The following is a 21,968-nucleotide window of genomic DNA, read 5'->3' on the forward strand; positions in this document are numbered from 1 at the left end:
CCAAGTCCCACAACCACTATAGCAATGCTTCTCAAATCTAAATGTGCATAGGAATCACTGGAGAATCTTATTAAAAGCAGATTCTGATTCATTAGGTCCTGGATAGGCCTGGAGATTCTGCCTATTAACACACCAACTGTGCAGGGCATGGTGGCTCATGCCTGTAATCTCAGCACTTTGGGAGGCTAAAATGGGCAGATAGCTTGAGCTCCTGAGTTCAAGACCAGCCTGGGCAACATAGCAAAACCCCGCCTCTACTAAAAATACAAAAATTAGCCTGGCATGGTGGCGTGCACCTGTAGTCCCAGCTACTCAGGAGGCTGAGCTGGGAGGATTGCTTGAGCTTCGGAGGTCAAGGCTGCAGTGAGCTGTGATTGCATCACTGCACTCCAGCCTGGGTGACAGAGCAAGACCTTGTCTCAAGACAAAAACAAAAACAGACAACCCACCAATTGGTAATAGGATACTGCTGGTTGTTAGGCTGCAATTTGAAAGGAGTCTAGAGCTGCACTGTTCAATAGAACTTTCTGCAATGACAAAAATGTTCTTAGGTGTTTTCTGATATTGTAGACACTAATGACATGTAGCTATTGAATACTCGAATTGTAGCTAATGAGACTGAGGAACTGAATTTTAAATTTTAATTAGTTTAAGTTTCAGTAGCTACATGTGAGTAAGTGGCCACCATGTTGAACAATGCAGATGTATAGGAATCCCTTTTCATCCTTCAAAACTCATTCAGACTTCTGGTTTTCAGTCCAGCATGTAAGACCTTAGAAGTCACCATTCCATCCTAATAGCAAGTAAAAAGCTACACAAACTTAAAAATACTTAACTCTTTGTATATTTTTTGGAAAAGTGAGGTTATGGGGCAAACTGCATTTCCCAAACTGGAGAGACAGACAGGTAGATACAGAGAATTACAGAATTAAAAGAAAAGAAAAAAAATGATATTTTGAGCTGGACAAATAAAAACAACAAAACAAACAGAAAACACAGAGAATTATAACTTACCAGAGCAGAAAACCATGAGCTGAAACCTCTACAGGAACCAGTGCTGGGGTAGGAAAACCTAAACTGTTAAATGATGAATTGCTAGAAGTTCTGTGTTGGCAAGTCTGAGAGTTAAAAACTTCAGGGGGACCTAGTCATGGTGGGTGGAACCCATACTTTTTGTGTGTTTTAACTCCTGGAGTTCTACCAGGTTCACACAGTGAATATCAGAGAAAAATCCCCCAGTGCTTCCAGCGGGGGGAGGAGAAAAGAAACCATTTTGAAATGTGCCAGAACATTGTGTTCTTCTTAACAAGAGCTGTCCTCAGAAGAAAGTAGCTAAGTGGAACCTAGCCTGCTGGGGTTTTATCAGAGCCTAACTGACCTGGAGGAAGGGAAATACCGAACTCCATTCCCTCTAGACTTCCACATATGAGAAGAGAAATACCCAAATCCAGCCCATTCTAGCTATCCTATCCTACCTAACATGTTAGGGGTGAGTATAGAAGTAAAGAACTGAGAGGCACTTGTGAAGTTCATGATCCAGAGGCACAGGCTCACTAAAAGACTGAGACCTAATTAATCATAGGACTATAGAATGCTCCCCCACCTATACATACACCTTACCATCACATTACTAAAGGAACATCACAGCAATTTCTTTAACCGAGTACATTATGTCCAGTTATCAAGAAAAAATTACAAGGCATACTAAAAGGAAAAACACAGTCTGAAGAGACAGTACGAGCATCAGAACCAAATTCAAGATATGGTAGAGACGTTGGTATTAGACCACTAATTTAAAATAACTATGATTAATTTGCTAAGAGCTTTAACACATAAAGTAGATAGCATGAAAAGACCGATAGGTAATGTAAGTAGAGAAATAGATACTTTAATAAGGAACCAAAAAAGATGCTAGAGATCAAAAGCACTGTAGCAGAAATGAAGAATGCCTTTGATGGTCTTATTAGTAGACTGGACACAGCTGAAGAAAAAAATCTCTGAACATGAAGCCATCTCAATAGAAACTGCCAAAACTGAAAAACAGAAAAAAGACTGAAAAAAAAAAACCTACCCAGAACAGAATATACAAGAGCTGTGGCTCAACTACAAAAGGTGCAACATGTGTAATGGGAATAACCAAGAGAAGAAAAAGAGAAAGAAACAAAAGAAATATTTGAAACAATAATGACAAAATTTCCCCTAAATTAATGTCAGACAGCAAACCACAAGTCCAGAAAGCTGAGAGAACACCAAGCAGAATAAATGTAAAAAACACCCACACCTAAGCATAATGTATTCAAACTAAAAAAAAAATCAAAGATAAAGAAAAAATTCTGAAAGAAGTCAGTGAAATAAAACCCACCTTATCTATGGAGGAGCAAGGATAAGAATTACACCTGGTTTTTCCTCAGAAACCATGCAAGCAAAAAAAGAGTAGAGTGAAATATTTAAAGTGTTGAGAGAAACAAACAAACTAGAATTCTGCAACATGTAAAATTATCCTTCAAAAGTGAAAAAAAAAATTGAGGGAATTTGTTTCCAGTGGACTGCTTTGGAAGAAATGTTAAAAAAAAATAATTCCTTTAGAGAGAAGGAAAATAATATAGGTCAGAAATTTGGACTCGTGTAAAGAAAAGAATAGCAATGGAGAAGGAGTAAATGAAGATAAAAATAAAAATATTCTGACATGGTTTGAATCTCTGTTCCTACCAAAATCTCATGTTGAAATGTTATCCCCAATGCTGGAGGTGAGGCCTGGTGGGAGCCAATTGGATCATGGGAGTGGTTTCTCATAGCTTAACATCATTGCCCCCTTGGTGCTGTCACGGCAATGAGCTCTCATGAAATCTGGTCATTTAATAGTGGGTGGCACCTCACTCCCCAATGCCCCCACACCTGCCAACACTTCTTCCTGCTCTGGCCATGTGAGGAGTTGGCTTCCCATTCGTCTTCCACCATGATTGTAAGATTCCTGAGGCCTCCCCAGAAACTGAGCAGATGCTGCCATGCTTCCTGTATAGCCTGTGGAACCGTGAGGCAATTAAACCTCTTTGCTTTATATATTACCCAGTTTTAGGTATTTCTTTATGGCAGTGTGATAACCAACTAATATACTTTTTTTAATTCTTAATTGATCTGACAGATAACAGTTTGTTCAAGATAGTAATAATGTATTTGATTATGTATGTTTGTGTATGGCTATATATAACTGAAATGAATGAAAGCAATGACACAAGGATAGGATGGAGAAATGAGGATTATTTTGTTATTACAAGGTACTCACACTACCCATGAAGTGGTATAGTGTTATTTGAAAGATGACTTGAACTTGTTTTAAATGTGTATTGCAAACTCTAGAGCACCCACTAAAAAAAGTTTTAAAAAATAAATATAACTGCCGGGCGCAGTGGCTCACACCTGTAATCCCAGAACTTTGAGAGGCTGAGGTGGGCAGATCACAAGGTCAGGAGTTTGAGACCAGCCTGACCAACATGGTGAAACCCCGTCTCTACTAAAAATATGAAAATTAGCCAGGCATGGTGGTGCACGCCTGTAATCTCAGCTACTCGGGAGGCTGAGGCAGGAGAATCACTTGAACCCAGGAAGCAGAGGTTGCAGTGAGATGAGTTCGCACCACTGCACTCCAGCCTGGGCAACAGCAAGACTCCATCTCAAAAATAAATAAATAAATAAATATAACTGATATGCTAAGAAAGGAAAGAAGATGGAGTCATATAAAATGCTCCATTAAAAATCACAAAAGGCAGAAAATGTGGAGGGCAAAAGATAGGAACAAAGAACAAGGGTGATGATATCGTTTGGATATTCATTTCCTTCAAATATCATGTTGAAATTTGATTCCCAATGTTGGAGGTGGGGCCTTGTGGGAGGTATTTGGGTCATGGAGGCAGATCACTTATAAATGGCTTGGTGCCATTCCTACAGTAATAAGCAAATTCTCAGCTCTGTTTATTCATATGAGAGCTGATTGTTTAAGAGAACATGACATCCCTCTCCTCTCTCACTTGCTCCCTCTCTTGCCATATAATGCCAGCTCCACTTCCCCTTCCACCATGATTGGCAGATTCCTGAAGCCCTAGTCAGAAGCAGATGTTGGCACGATGCTTCTTGTACAGCCTACAGAATTGTGAGCCAAATAAACCTCTTTTCTTTATAAATTACCCAACCTCAGGTATTGTTTTATAGCAATACAAATGGACTAAGAGGTGACAAGTAGAAAACAGTAACAAAAATGAGCTGGGAGCAGTGGCTTACACCTGTAATTCCAGCACTTTGGAAGGCTGAAGCCAGAGGGTCACTTGAAGACAGGAGTTTGAGACCAGCCTGACCAACATGGTAAAACCCCATTTCTACTAAAAATATAAAAATTAGGTGTGGTGGTACACACCTGTAATCCTAGCTACTTGGGTGAGGCAGGAGAATCACCTGAACCCTGGAGGCGAAGGCTGCAGTGAGCCAAGACCACACTACTGTGCTGCAGCTTGGATGACAGCAAAACTCCATCTCAAAAAAATAAAAAAGTACTAATGAATATGGAAGATATTAATCCAACTATATTGATAATCACTTTGAATGTCCATGGTCTAAATGCACCAATTAAAAGACAGACATTGTCCAAGTGAATCAAAAGATAAGACCCAATTATTTTTTACAAAAAATCCATTTTAAATATAAATATATAAATTAAAAGTAGATGGATAGGGAAAGATATACCATGGTAACATTAATTTTTAAAAGGTAGGGTAGCTACAATAACTTCAGATGGAGCAGACTTCAGAGCAAGGAAAGATATCAAGGATAAACAATGACATTACATAATGATATAGGGATAAATTCTCCAACAAGACATAACAATTTTTTTTTTTTTTTTTGAGATGGAGTCTTGCACTGTCACCCAGGCTGGAGTGCAGTGGCAGGATCTTGGCTCACTGCAAGCTCCAACTCCCGAGTACACGCCATTCTCCTGCCTCAGCCTCCCGAGTAGCTGGGACTACAGGTGCCTGTCACCACTCCTGGCTAATTTTCGTATTTTTAGTAGACACGGGGTTTCACCATGTTAGCCAGGCTGGTCTCGAATTCCTGACCTCGTGATCCGCCTGCATCGGCCTCCCAAAGTGCTAGGAATTCAGGCGTGAGTCACCACACCCGGCCAAGACATAACAATTCTTAATGTGAATACACTTAAAAACAGAGCATCAAAATATGAGAGACAAAAACTGATAGGATGATGAGAAGAAATAGATGAATCCGCCATTATAGCTGGAGACTTCCACATTTCTTTAACACATGTGGCCACATTCCGCAGGCAAAATTCAGACTATAGTGGAACTCAACAACACCATCAATCAACTGGATATAATGGGCATCTATAGACTATCTCATTCAGTAATGGCAGAATACACATTTTTGTTAATCTCACATAGAACATTCTGCAAGATAGGTCACATTCTTGGCCATAAAACACACCATAACACATTTAAAAGAATAAAAAGCATACAGTGTCTGCCCTCAGACTACAGTGGAATTAAACTAGAAATCAATACCAGAAAGACAGCTGGAGAATCCGCAAATACTTGGAGATTAAACAACATGCTTCGAAATAAAACATGGGTCAAAAAGTAACTCTCAAGATAAATTTTAAAATATTTTCAACTAAATGAAGACAAAAAATACAAGTTATCAAACTTCATGGTATGCAACGAAAGTGCTTAAACGGAAATTTATAGCATTGAATGCTTAAACAAAAGAGATCCAAAAATCAATCATATAAGCTTTCATTTTAGGAAACAAGAAAAAGAAGACCAAATTAAAATCAGAGAAAGATAAATATTATATCAAAAATTAATGAATTGAAAATATGAAATCAGTAGAAAAATAAATGAAGCTAAAAGCTAGTTCTTTGGAAAGATCAATAAAATTGATAATTATCTAACCCTGCTAACTGTATTAGGCCATTCTTGCATTACTACAAATAATTAGCTGAGACTAGGTAATTTATGAAGAAAAGAGGTTTAATTGGCTCATGGTTCTGCAGGTTGTACAACCATGTCACTGGCATCTGCTTGGCTTCTGCAGAGGCCTTAGTGAGCTTTTAGTCATGGCAGAAGGCAAAGAGATAGCTGGCACATCCAGCTTGAGCAGTGGAGGAGGTGCCACACACTTTTAAATTACCAGATCTCATGAGAACTCACTCACTGTCTTGTGGACAGCACCAAGCTGTGAGGAATCCACCTTCATGACCCACACACCTCCCATCAGGCCCAACCTCCAATACTGGGGATTACATCTCAACACGAAATTTGGATGAGGACAAATATTCAAACTGTATCACTAAGAAAAAAGAGGAGACAAAATGCTAATATCAGAAATGAAAAAGGGGACACTAGAGAGCCCAGAGACTTTGAAAGGGTAATCAAGAAATATTCTGAACAATTCTAGGTCCACAAATTTGATAACCTAGATGAAATGGAAGAACACTTTGAAAGACAATATTTGCCAAAACTCAAACAAGGAGAAATAGACAATCTGAACCAGCCTATATCTATCAAAAATATTGAGTCAATAATTAATGACCTTGCAAAATAGAAAGCAGCAGGCTCAGATGTGTTCACTGGTGAATTCTACCAAAAATTAAAGGAAACTTCAGAAGATAGACGCAAGAGCTTCTGGCTAGCTGACCACATGAAGGTTCCTGGAGAGGGGGCACACCCAGGGAAGACATAGAAATGCCACGCACCCTCCCCCATATGTTACCCCATGCATCACTTCATCTGTATCCTTTGTAATAAACTTGAAAATTTAAAAAAGAAGAAGATAAAAACAGAGGGAATACTTCTTAACTTATTCTGTGAGGCCAGCATTACTCTAATACCAAAACCAGACAAAGGCATTACAAGAAAAGAAAACTACAGAGGTATCTTACATAAATATAAATGCAAATGTCCTCAACAAAATATTATCAAATCAATCCAACAATGTTAAAAAGTATTATACACCACAAGTAAGTGAGATTTATTGTAAGTCTGGTTCAGCATTCAATAAAAGCAGTGAATATAATCTGTCACATCAAAAGACTAAAGAGGAAAAATCACATGATCATATCAATAGATGCAGAAAAAGCATTCGACAAAATCCTGCATCCATTAATGGATAAAATAACAATAAGGGGTCAGTAAACTGAAATAGTGAAACTTCCTCAACTTGATTTTTAAAAACCTATTAACAAAATCCTGTGAGGATACCAATGAAATTTTTCACAGAAATAGAGAAAACAATTCTAAAATTTATATGAAACCTAAAAGACTCAAAATAGCCAAAGCTATCCTAAGTAAAAAGAACAAAACTGGAGGAATCACCTTACCTGATGTCAAATTATGCTACAGTAAAACAGTATGGTACTAGCATAAAAACAGACACATAGGCCAATGGAACAAAACTGAGAACCCAGAAACAAACCCACACACCTACCATGAACTCGTTTTTAACAAAGTTGCCAAGAACATACGCTGGGGAAAAGACAATGCCTTCAATAAATGGTGCTGGGAAAACTGGATATCCATATGCAGAAGAATGAAACTAGACCCCTGTCTCTTGCCATATATTAAAATAAAAATGGATTGAAAACTTAAATATAAGACCTCAAACTATGAAACTACTACAAGAAAACATTGGGAAAGCTCTCCAGGACATTGGTCTGGGCAAAAATTTCTTGAGCAATACCCTACAAGCACAAGCAACCAAAGCAAAAATGGACAAATGGGATCACATCAAGTTAAAAAGCTTCTGCACAGCAAAGGATACAATCAACAAAGTGAAGACAGCCCACAGGATGGGAAAAAATATTTGCAAACTACTCATCAGGCAAGGGATTAATAACCAGGATATATAAGGAGCTTACACAATTCTATAGGAAAAAAATCTAATAACCCAGAAAAATATGGGCAGTAGATTTGAATAGACATTTTTCAAAAGAAGACATACAAATGGAAAACAGGCATATGAAAAGGTGCCCAACATCACTGATCATCAGAGAAATGCAAATCAAAACTGCAATGAGATATCATCTCACCCCAGTTAAAATAACTTATATCCAAAAGGCAGGCAATAACAAATGCTGATGAGAATGTAGAGAAAAGGAAACCCCCATACACTGTTAGTGGGAATGTAAATTAGTACAACCACTATGGAGAACAATTGGAGATTCCTAAAAATAAATAAAAATTGAGTTACCGTATGATCCAGCAATCTCACTGCTGGGTATATACTCAAAAGAAAGGAAAGAGATATCTGCACTCCTATGTTTTTTGCAGCACTGTCTAAAATATCTAAGATTTGGAAGCAACCTAAGTGTCCATCAACAGATGAATGGATAAAGAAAATGTGGTACATATACACGATGGAGTACCATTCAGTCCATGAGGGCCAGGTGCGGTGGCTCACGCCTGTAATCCCAGCACTTTGGGAGGCCGAGGCAGGCAGATCACGAGGTCAAGAGATAGAGACCATCCTGCCTAACATGGTGAAACCTCATCTCTACTAAAAATACAGAATTATCTGGGCCTGGTGTTGTGTGCCTGTATTCTCAGCTACTTGGGAGGCTGAGGCAGGGGAATTGCTTGATCCCAGGAGGTGGAGGTTGCAGTGAGCCGAGATCCTGCCACTGCACTCCAGCCTGGGAGACAGAGCAAGACTCTGTTAAAAAAAAAAAAAAAAAAAAAAAAAAAAAAAAGTCCTTTCATTTTGTAACAATATGAATGGAACTGGAAGTCATTATGTTAAGTGAGATAAGCCAGCCACAGAAAGACAAACATTGGGTGGTCTCACTTGTCGGATTTCAAAAGTGAAGACAATTGAACACATGGACATAGAGGGTAGAAGGATGGTTACCAGAAGCTGGGAAGGGTAGTAAGGGTCTGGGGGGTAGGTGGGGATAGTTAATGGGTACAAAAGAAAATAGAAAGCATGAATAAGACCTACTATTTGATAGTACAACAGGGTGACTATCATCAATAATACCTTAATTGTATACTTTAGAGTAACAGAGAATGTAATTGGATTGTTTGTTACTCAAAGGATAAATGCTTGAGGGGATGGAAAATAATCTATAAAAAAAACCATCCTTATCAAAATGCCAATGAAATTCTTTGAAGAAATGGAAAAAACAATCCCCAAATTTATATGGAACCACAAAAGACCCTGAGTAGGCAAAGCAACCCTGGCCAAAATGGACAAACTGGAAGGATCACAGTACCAACTTCAAAATATACTACAAAGCTATAGTAACCAAGTCAGCATGGGACTGACATAAAAATAGACACAAAGACCAATGTGACAAAATAGAGAACCCAGATATAAATCCATGGATTTACTGCTATTAATAACATTTTGACAGTTACCAATAACATACAATGGGGAAAGGGCAGTCTCTTCAATAAGTGGTGCTGGGAAAACTGGGTAACCGTATGCAAAAGAATAAAACTAGACCCCTATCTCTCACCATATAAAAAACAAAATCAAAATATGTTAAAGAATTAAATCTAAGACCTGAAACTCTGAAGCTACCATAAGCAAACATTAAGGAAATGCTCCAAGACATTGGCCTTGGCAAGGATTTCTTGGGTAAGACCTCAAAATCGCAGGCAACCAAAGCAAAAACAGGTAAATGGGATTATGTCAACCTAAAAATCTTCTGCACAACAAAGTATCAACAGAGTGAAGAGACAACCCACAGAATGGGAGAAAATATTTGCAACTATTCATCTGACAAGGGATTACTAACTAAAATATATAAAGAGCTCAAACAACACAATAGCAAAAAAAAAAAAAAAAATCCATCTTAAGCAGGCTAGGTGCAGTGGCTCATGCCTGTAAACCCAACACTTTGGGAGGCCAAGGAAGGGGAATTGCTTGAGAACAGGAGTTCAAGACCAGCCTGGGCAACAGAGATGGTCTCATGTCTCCCTACCTTCTGCAAAAATAGGCAAAATAGGATTCCCGGGCAAGATGGCCAAATAGGAACAGCTCTGGTCTGCAGCTCATAGTGAGACCAATGCAGAAGTTGAGTGATTTTTGCATTTCCAACTGAGGTACCCAGTTCATCTCACTGGGACTGGTTAGACAGTGGGTGCAGCCCACAGAGGGTGAGCAGAAGCAGGGTGGGGTGTTGCCACACCTGGGAGGTGCAAGGGGTCAGGGAACTGCCTCCCCTAGCCAAGGGAAGCCATGAGGGACAGTGCCGTGAGTGATGATGCTCTCTGGCCCAGATACTACGCTTTCCCCACAGTCTTTGCAACCTACAGACCAGGAGATTCCCTTCGGTGCCTACACCACCAGGGCCCCGGGTTTCAAGCACAAAATGAGTGGCTGTTTGGGCAGACACTGAGCTAGCTGCAGGAGTTTTATTCCTACCCCAGTGGCACCTGGAACTTCAGCGAGACAGAACTGTGTCTCCTGGAAAGGGGCTGAAGCCAGGGAGGTGAGTGGTCTTGCTCAGCAGATGCCACCCCTGTGGAGCCCAGCAAGCTAAGATCCACTGGCTTGAAATTCTTGCTGCCATAACAGCAGTCTGAAGTTGACCTGGGACACTTGAGCTTGGTGTGGGGAGGGGCATCTGCCATTACTGGGGCTTGAGTAGGCGGTTTTCCCCTCACCTGTGTAAACATAGTAAACAAAGCAACTGGAGAGTTGCTGTGTAAACAAAGCAACTGGAGAGTTTGAACTGGGTGCAGAACCCACCGAAGTGCAGAAAAGCTGCTGTAGCCAGACTGCCTCTCTATATTCCTCCTCTCTGGGCAGAGCATCCCTGAAAGAAAGGCAGCAGCCCCAGTCAAGGGCTTATAGATAAAACTCCCATCTCCCTGGGACAGAGCACCTGGGGGAAGGGGCAGCTGTGGATGCAGCTTCAGCAGACTTAAATGTTCCTGCCTGCCAGCTCTGAAGAGAGCAGCGGATCTCCCAGCACAGTGCTGAAGCTCTGCTAAGGGACAGGCTACCTCTACAAGTGAGTCCCTGAACCCCATGCTTTCTGACTGGGAGACACTGCCCAGCACGGGTTGATAGATACCTCATACAGGAGAGTACTGGCTGGCATCTACAGGGTACCCCTCTGTGACAAAGCTTCCAGAGGAAGAAGCAGGCAGCAATCTTTCCTATTCTGCAGCCTCTGCTGGTGACACCCAGGCAAACAGGGTCTGGAGTGGACCTCCAGCAAACTCCAGCAGACTTGCAGAACAGGGGCTTGACTGTTAGAAGGAAAACTAACAATCAGAAAACAATAGCATCAACATCAACAAAAAGGACATCCATGGAAAAACCCCATCTGAAGGTCACCAACATCAAAGACCAAAGGTAGATAAATCCACAAAAATGAGGAAAAACCAGTGCAAAAGGCTGAAAATTCAAAAAACCAGAATGCCTCTTCTCCTCCAAAAGATCACAACTCCTCACCAGCAAGAAACAAAACTGGACAGAGAATGAGTTTGATGAATTGACAGAAGTACACCTCAGAAGGTGGGTAATAACAAACTCCTCCAAGCTAAAGGATCATGTTCTAACCCAGTGCAAGGAAGCTAAGAACCTTGATAAAAGGTTACAGGAGCTGCTAATTAGAATAACCAGTTTACAGAAGAACATAAATGACCTGATGGAGCTGAAAAGCACAGCATGAGAACTTTGTGAAGCATACACAAGTATCAATAGCCAAATTGACCAAGTGGAAGAAAGGATATCAGAGATTGTTCAACTTAATGATGTAAAGCATGAAGACAAGATTATAGAAAAAAGTATGAAAAGCAATGAACAAAGCCTCCAAGAAATATGGGACTATGTGAAAAGACCAAACCTACATTTGATTGTTGTATCTGAAAGTGACAGGGAGAATGGAAACAAGTTGGAAAACACACTTCAGGATATTATCCAGGAGAACCTCCTCAACCTAGTAAGACAGGCCAACATTCAAATTCGGGAAATACAGAGAACACCACAAAGATACTTTTCGAGAAGAGCAACCCCAAGACACAGAAACGTCAGATTCACCAAGGTCGAAATGAAGGAAAAAATGTTAAGGGCAACCAGAGAGAAAGGTCGGGTTACCCACAAAGGGAGCCCATCAGACTAACAGCAGGTCTCTCTGCAGAAACCTTACAAGCCAGAAGAGAGTGGGGGCCAATATTCAACATACTTAAAGAAAAGAATGTTCAATCCAGAATTTCATATCCAGCCAAACTAAGTTTCATAAGTAAAGGAGAAATAAAATTCTTCACAGATAAGCAAATGCTGAGGGATTTTGTCATCACCAGGCCTGCCTTATAAGAGCTCCTGAAGGAAGCACTAAATTTGGAAAGGAAAAATCAGTACCAGCCACTGCAAAAACATACCAAAATGTAAAGACCATTAACACTATGAAGAAACTGCATCAACGAAGGGGCAAAATAACCAGCTAGCAGCAAAATGACAGGATGAAATTCATACATAACAATATTAACTTTAAATGTAAATGGGCTAAATGCCCCAATAAAAAGACACTGACTGGCAAGTTGGATAAAGAGTCAAGACCCATTGGTGTGCTGTATTCAGGAGACCCATCTCATGTGCAAAGACACACATAGGCTCAAAACAAAGGGATGGAGGAATATTTACCAAGCAAATGGAAAAGAAAGAGAGAAAAAAAAGCTGCGGTTGCAATCCTAGTCTCTGATAAAACAGACTTTAAACCAACACAGATCAAAAAAGACGAAGGACATTACATAATGGTAAAGAAATCAATGCAACAAGAAGAGCTAACTATCCTAAATATATATGCACCCAATACAGGAGCAACCAAATTCATAAAGCAAGTTCTTAGAGACCTACAAAGAGACTTAGACTCCCACACCATAGTGGGAGACTTTAACACCACACTCAATATAAGACGGATCAATGAGACAGAAAATTAACAAGGATATTCAGGACTTGAACTCAGCTCTGGACCAAGTGGACCTAACAGATATCTACAGAGCTCTGCACCCCAAATCAAAAGAATATACATTCTTCTCAGTACCACATAGCACTTATTCTAAAATTGACCACATAATTGGAAGTAAAATACTCCTCAGCAAATGCAAAATAATGGAAATCCTAACAGTCTCTCAGACCACAGTGCAATAAAATTAGAACTCAGGATTAAGAAACTCACTCAGAACCACACAATGACATGGAAACTGAACAACCTGCTCCTGAATGACTGCTGGGTAGATAACAAATGTAAAGCAGAAATAAATAAGTTCTTTGAAACCCATGAGAACAAAGACACAGCATACCAGAATCTCTGGGACACAGCTAAAGCCGTGGTTAGAGGGAAATTTATAGCACTAAATGCCCAAATGAGAAAGTGGGAAAGATCTAAAATCGACACCCTAACATCACAATTAAAAGAACTGAGAAGCAAGAGCAAACAAATTCAAAAGCTAGCAGAAGACAAGAAATAACTAAGATCAGAGCAGAACTGAAGGAGATAGAGATATGAAAAACCCTTCAAAAAAATCCATGAATCCAGGAGCTGTTTTTTTGAAAAATTAACAAAATAGATAGACCACTAGCCAGACTAATAAGAAAAGAGAGAAGAATCAAATAGACGTCATAAAAAATGATAAAGGCAATATCACCACTGATTCCACAGAAATACCAACAGTAAACCATCAGAGAATACTATAAACAACTCTACACAAATAAACTAAAAAATCTAGAAGAAATGGATAAATTCCTGGACACGTACACACTCCCAGAACTAAACCAGGAAGAAGTCGAATCCCTGAATAGACCAATAACAAGTTCTGAAATTGAGGCAGTAATTAATAGCCTACCAACCAAAAAAAGCCCAGGACCAGACAGATTCACAGCCAGATTCTACAAGAGGTACAAAGAGGAGCTGGTACCATTCCTTCTGAAACTATTCCAAACAATAGAAAAAGAGGGACTCCTCCCTAACTCATTTTATGAGCCAGCATCATCCTGATACCAAAACCTGACAGGGACACAACAAAAGAAGAATATTTCAGATCAATATCCCTGCAAAACATCAATGTGAAAATTCTCAATAAAATACCGGCAGACAGAATCCAACAGCACATCAAAAATCTTAACCATCACGATCAAGTCAGCTTCATCCCTGGGATGCAAGACTGGTTCAACATATGCAAATCAATAAACATAATCCATCACGTAAACAAAACCAATGACAAAAGCCACATGATTATCTCAATAGATGCAGAAAAGGCCTTCAATAAAACTCAATACCCTCTCCTGCCAAAACCCTCAATAAAGTAGTTATTGATGGTACATGTCTCAAAAAGAGCTATTTATGACAAACCCACAGCCAATATCATACTGAATGGGTAAAAGCTGGAAGCATTCCCTTTGAAAACTGGCACAAGACAAGGATGCCCTCTCTCACCACTCCTATTCAACATAGTATTGAAAGTTCTGGCCAGGGCAATCAGGCAAGAGAAAGAAAGAAAGAAAGAAAGGGTATTCAGTTAGGAAAAGAGGAAGTCAAATTGTCTCTGTTTGCAGATGACATGATTGTCAACTCAAGCCATTGCTTCAGAGGGTGTAAGCCCCAAGCCTTGGTGGCTTCTATTTTGTGTTGGGCCTGTGGGTGCGCAAAAGACAACAGTTGAGGTTTGGGAACCTCCGCCTAGATGTCACAGGATGTATGGAAACTCCCGGATGTCCAGGCAGAAGTCTATTGCAGGGGTAGAGCCCTCATGGAGAACCTCTACTAGGGCAGTACAGAGGGGAAATGTGGGATTGGAGCCTCCACACAGAGTCCCCAACAGGGCACTGCATAGTGGACCTGTGAGAAGAGGGCCATTATCCTCCAGACCCTAGAATGGTAGATCCACCAACATCTTGCACTATGCACTTGGAAAAGCTGTAGACACTCAAGGCCAGCCCAGGAAAGCAGCTGGAGGGGCTGTACCCTGCAGAGCCAGAGGGGTGGAGCTGCCTAAGGCCTTGGGAGCCCACTTCTTGCATCAGCATGCCCTGTATATGAGACATGAAATCAAAGGAGATCATTTCGGAGCTTTAAGATTTAATGGCTGCCCTGCTGGGTTTTGGACTTGCATGGGGCCCGTAACCCCTTTGTTTTGGCCAATTTCTCCCGTTTGGATTGGGAACATTTATTCAATGTCTGTACCAGCATTGTATCTTAGAAGTAACTAACTTGTTTTTGATTTTACATGCTTATAGCCAGAGGAAACTTGCCTTGTCTCAGATGAGACTTTGGACTTGGACTTTTGGGTTAATGCTGGAATGAGTTAAGACTTTTAGAGACTGTTGGAAAGGCATGAATGTAAAAAGGACATGAGATTTGGGAGGAGCCAGGGGCAAAATGATATGGTTTGGCCCTGTGTCCCCACCCAAATCTCATCCTGAATGGTAATCCCCATGTGTTGAGGGAGGGACCTGGTGGGAGGTGATTGGATCATGGGTGTGGTTTCCCTATGCTGTTCTCATGATAGTGAGTAAGTTCTCAAGAGATCTGATGGTTTAAAAGTGTGACACTTCCCAGCCGTTCTCTCTCTCTCCTGCCACCCTGTAAGATGTGCCTTGCTTTCCCTTTGCCTTCTGCCATGACTGTAAGTTTCCTGAGGCTTCCCCAGCCATGTGTAACTGTGAGTCAATTAAACTTCTTTTCTTAATAAATTACACAGTCTCAGGTAGTTCTTTGTAGCAGTGTGAAAACAGACTAATACATTCACTATTGGCCATATATCCAGAAGAAAGGAAATATATTGAAGAGATATCTCCACTCCTATGTTTATTGCAGTATTATTCACAAAAGCCAAAATATGGAATCATCCTAAATGCCCATGAAGGGAGGAATGGAAAAAGAAAATGGTATATATACAATGAAGTAAAAAGAATGAAATTCTGTTATTTGCAGCAACATGGGTGAAACTAAAGGTCATTATGTTAAGTAAAATGAGCCAAGCTGAGAAAGACAAATATCATGTGTTCTTACATATGTGGGAGCTAAAAAAGTGGATTTCATGAAGATGGAGAGAAGATTGGTGATTACCAGAGACCAGGAGAGGTAGGAGGGTGGGAAATGAAGAGAGGTTGATTAATGGGTACAATTAGATAGAAAAAATAAGACTTAGCACTCAGTAGATCAGAAGGGGATTACAGTTAATATTAATCTATGGTGCATTTCAAAATAGCTAGAGGAGAATAACGTAGATGTTCTTAGCATAGAAGTAATGGATGTCTCAATAACCTTGATTTTTACACTTTATATGAATGTATCGAATAATCATATTTACCCTACAAATATGTACATCTGTTATTTATCAATAAAAGCCGAATCCTATACTATGTTGAATAGGAGTTGTGATAGAGGGCATCCTTGTCTTGTGCCAGTTTTCAAAGGGAATGCTTCTAGCTTTTGCCCATTCAGTATGATATTGGCTGTGGGTTTGTCATAAATAGCTCTTATTATTTTCAGATACATTCCATCAACACCTAGTTTATTGAGTGTTTTTAGCATAAAGGGGTATTGAATTTTATCAAAGGCCTTTTCTGCATCTATTGAGATAATCATGTGTTTTTTGTCAGTGGTTCTGTTTACGTGATGGATTACGTTTATTGATTTGCGTATGTTGAACCAGCCTTGCATCCCAGGGAAGCAGCTGACTTGATCATGGTCATTTTAATGTGCTGCTGAGTCTCGTTTGCCAGTATTTTATTAAGGATTTTCACATAAATGTTAATCAGGAATATTGGCCTGAAATTTTCTCCTTTTGTTGTGTCTCTGCCAGGTTTTGGTATCAGGATGATGCTGACCTCATAAAATGAGTTAGGGAGAAGTTCCCCTTTTTCTATTGTTTGGAATAGTTTCATAAGGAATGGTACCAGCTCCTCTTTGTACCTCTGCTAGAATTCGGTTGTGAATCTGTCTGGTCCTGGGCTTTTTTGGTTGGTAGGTTATTAATTACTGTCTCAATTTCAGAGGCAGTAATTAACTGGTCTATTCAAGGATTCGACTTCTTCCTGGCTTAGTCATGGAAGTGTGTATGTGTCCAGGAATTTATCCATTTCTTCTTAGATTTTTCAAGTTTATTTGCAGAGAGGTGTTTATAGTATTTTCTAATGGTAGTTTGTATTTCTGTGGGATTAGTGGTGATATCCCCTTTATCATTTTTTATTGTGTCTATTTGATTCTTCTCTCTTTTATTTTTTTATTAGTCTGGCTAGCAATCTATTTTGTTAATCTTTTTAAAAAACTAGCCCCTGGAAGTTCAGGCTAGGGTAATCAGACAAGAGACAGAAATAAAGGGTATTCGAATAGGAAGAGAGGAAGTCAAATTATCTCTGTTTGCAGATGACATGATTTTATATTTAGAAAACCCCATCATCTCAGGCCAAAAACTCCTTAAGCTGATAAGCAACTTCAGCAAAGTCTCAGGATACTTAATCAATGTGCAAAAAGCACAAGCATTCTTATACACCAATAATAGACAAGCAGCCAAATCATGAGTGAACTCCCATGCACAGGTGCTACAAAGAGAATAAAGTACCTAGGAATACAACTTACAAGGGACGTGAAGGACCTCTTCAAGGAGAACTACAAACCACTGCTCAAGGAAATAAGAGAACACAAACAAATGGAAAAACATTCCATGCTCATGGATAGGAAGAATCAATATCATGAAAATGGCCATACTGCCAAAAGCAATTTATAGATTCAATGCTATTCCCATCATGCTACCACTGACTTTCTTTACAGAATTCGAAAAAACTACTTTAAATTTCATGTGGAACCAAAAAAGAGCTCATATAGCCAAGACAATCCTAAGCAAAAAGAACAAAGCTGGAGGCATCATGCTATCTGACTTCAAACTGTACTACAAGGCTACAGTAACCAAAGAGCATGGTACTGGTACCAAAACAGATAATATAGATTAATGGAACAGAACAGAGGCCTCAGAAATAACACCACACATCTACAACCATCTGATCTTTGACAAACCTGACAAAAAAGCAATGAGGAAAGGATTCCCTATTTAATAAATGGGGTTGGGAAAACTAGCTAGCCAGATGCAGAAAACTGAAAGTGGACCCCTTCTTTATTCCTTATAAAAAATTACTCAAGATGGATTAAAGACTTAAACATAAGACCTAAAAGCATAAAAACCCTAGAAGAAAACCTTGGCAATATCATTCAGGACATAGGCATGGGCAAAGACTTCATGACTAAAACACCAAAAGCAATGGCAACAAAAGCCAAAATTGACAAATGGGGTCTAATTAAACTAAAGAGCTTCTGCACAGCAAACGAAACTATCATCAGAGTGAACAGGCAACCTACAGAATGGGAGAAAATTTTTGCAATCTATCCATCTGACAAAGGGCTAATATCCAGATTCTACAAGGAACTTAAAACAAATTTACAAGAAAAAAACAACCCCACCAAAAAGTGGGCAAAGGATATGAACAGACACTTCTCAAAAGAAGACATTTATGCAGCCAACAAGGATGAAAAAAATCTTATCATCACTGGTCATTAGAAAAATGCAAATCAAAACCACAATGAGTTACCATCTCATGTCAGTTAGAATGACAGTCATTAAAAAGTCAGGAAACAACAGATGCTGGAGAGGATGTGGACAAATAGGAATGCTTTTACACTGTTGATGGGAGTGTAAATTAGTTCAACCATTGTGGAAGACACTATGGTGATTCCTCATTGTGGAAAACAATGTGGTGATTCTATATCTAGAATTAGAAATACCATTGGACCTAGCAATCCCATTACTGGGTATACACTCAAAGGATTATAAATCATTCTACTATAAAGACAGATTCTACTATAAAGACACATGCACACATATGTTTACTGCAGCACTCTTTACAATAGCAAAGACTTGGAACCAACCCAAATGCCCGTCAATGATAGACCGGATAAAGAAAACGTGGCACATATACACCATGGAATACTATGCAGCCATAAAAATGAATGAGTTCATTTCCTTTGCAGGGATGTGGATGAAGCTGGAAACCATCATTCTCAGCAAACTAACATAGGAACAGAAAATCAAACACTGCATGTTCTCACTCATAGGTGGGAGTTGAACAATGAAAACATATGGGCACAGGGAGGCAAACAGCACACACCAGGGCCTGTCGGGGTAGGAGGCAAGGAGAGGGATAGCATTAGGACAAATATCTAATATAGATGACAGGTTTATGGGTGCAGCAAACCACCATGGCACATGTATACCTATGTAACAAACCTGCACATTCTGCACATGTATCTTAGAACTTAAAGTATAATTTAAATAAAAAACAACAGAAAAACACAAATCCTAGGGCACAAAATTTTAAAAAGATTGTCCTAATGGGCCGGGTGTGGTGGCTCACGCCTTTAATCCCAACACTTTGGGAGGCCAAAACAGGCGGATTACCTGAGGTCAGGAGTTCAAGACCAGCTGGCCAACATGGTGAAACCCTGTCCCTACTAAAAATACAAAAATTAGCTGGGTGTCATGGCAGATGCCTGTAATCCCAGCTACTCGGGAGGCTGAGGCAGGGGAACCAGTGAAACCTAGGAGCTGGTGTTTACAGTGAGCTGATATCGTACCGCTGCACTCCAGCCTGGGAAACAGAGTGAGACTGTCTCCAAAAAAAAAAAAATTGACTTGGTGGTGGTTAACCAGAAGCTCTCCTGTAAGATCAAGGAGCAAGGCAAGGATTCACCACTGCTTTTTAACAACATACTGGAAGTGCTAGATAATGCAATAAGACAAGAAAAGAAAATAAAGGCATACAGATTGAAAAGAAAGAACTAGGACTGACTTTGTTCACAGACAACATGATCATCTACATAGAAAACCCAGAAGAATTAGCAAAAAACGGGAAAAACCCTCCAGGAACTAATAAATGATTATAAGAAGATTGCAGGATTCAAAGTTAATATACAAAAGGCAATTGTTTTTCTATATACCAGCAAAAAGCAGATGGCATTTAAAATTAAAACACAATATTATTTACATTAGCCCTCCCAAATGGACACATTAGCAGGATCTATATAAGGAAAACCACAAAAATCTGATAAGAGAAATAAAAGAATTAAATAGAGAAATATTCCATGTTTATGGATAGAAAATATTGTCAAGATGCCAGTTCTTCCCAAGTTTATAGATTCAAAGCAATGCCAGCCAAAATTACAGCAAGTGATTTTATGTATATTAACAAAATAATTCTAAAGTTTATGTAGAGTGTCAAAAGACTTAGGGTAGTCAATACAATGTTAAAGGAGTTATAAAGTTGAAGGACTGATACATGACTTCAAGACTTATTATAAGACTACAGTAATCAAATTGTGTGGTATTAGTGAAAGAATAGACAAATAAATTAGTGTAATGAAATAGAAAACCTAGAAATAGACCCACACAAAAATAATCAACTGACCTTTAAATATTCATATTACAAAGACAATATGAAAAAGAAAATCTTTTAAACAAATGGTGCTGGAATGACTGGATATCCTCATGCAAATAAAAAAAATGAATCTAGACACAGACTTTACACCCTTCTTAAAAATTAATTCAAAATGGATCACAGATCTAAATGTAAAATGCCATGAATGTCCTAGAAGATAATGTAGAAAAATGTTTATATAAGCTTAGTTTGGTGATGACTCCTTAGAGGCAACACTGAAGGCACAATACATAAGAGAAAGAACTGATAAGCTGGACCTCATGAAAATTTATTTTCTGTGAAAGACACTGTCAAGTGAATAAAAAGACAAGCCAAAGACTGGGAGAAAATATTTGCAAAAGATATATCTAATAAAGATCTGTTATTCATAATATACACAGAACCCTTAAAACTCAAAAATAAGAAAACAAACAACCTGACTAAATACTGGGCCAAAGACCTTAATAATGCAAGTACTAGAAAGCATGAATGACTTTTTTTTTTTATGATAGAGGAGAGGGAAAACTTTACAAGCTATCACTCAAAATTAAGCTCCCAGCACTTTGGGAGGTCAGGGAGGGAGGATTGCTTGAGACCAGGAGTTCAAAACCAGCCAGGGCAACATAGCAAGACCCATCTCTACAAGATTTTTTAAAAAAATTATCTGGGCATGGTGGCATGCACCTATAGTCCTAGCTAATTGGGAGGCTGAGGTGAGAGGATTGCTTGAACCCAGGAGTTCAAGGCTGCAGTGAGCCATGATCACACCACTGCACTCCAGCCTAGGCAACAGAGTGAGACTCTGTTTAAAAAAGAAAAAAGAATCAATAAAAAACATAAATGATGTGTCTATATATAAACTTTAAAACATTTTTATGAGGAAAAACAACAGAGTAAAAAATGACAACTTGGAAGAAATATTTATGTTTATAGATTTATAATTAGATATAATTTATAATTAGATATAATTAGATGTAGAATTATAATTATTTTATAATTATATTATTAGATGACTAATATTTTTCCCAATATTTCATTATGAACATTTTGAAACATAAAGTTTTATAGGCAACACCCAAAATCCATCACCTAGATTCTCCCATTAATATTTTACTCTACTTGTTTAATTATATTATATACAATTTATCCATTTTTTATGCATTTCAAAGTAAATTGCACACATCAATATACTTCCCTCTAAGTATTTCTGCATGTATATATAACCATGTATAGCTCAGTATTTGTTTACAGGTTTTTCTTCTGATGTAAAATGTAAATACAATGAAATGCAAAAATCTTAAGTGTTCTTTACTGATTTTTGACAAATGCATACATCTATCAAACCCCTATCCAGAGGGATGATTTTTTTCAGTGGTTTATACAAGATCCAAGTTTATTTCTTTTTCACATAAATTGGGTCATCCAGGTGTGTTTGATTATGTCAGGGGCTTAAGGGCCTTTCTATTTTATTGTTCCTCCATTTTCAG

Source organism: Pongo abelii, chromosome 2 (assembly GCF_028885655.2).
Source record: "Pongo abelii isolate AG06213 chromosome 2, NHGRI_mPonAbe1-v2.0_pri, whole genome shotgun sequence".
Lineage (NCBI taxonomy): Eukaryota > Metazoa > Chordata > Mammalia > Primates > Hominidae > Pongo > Pongo abelii.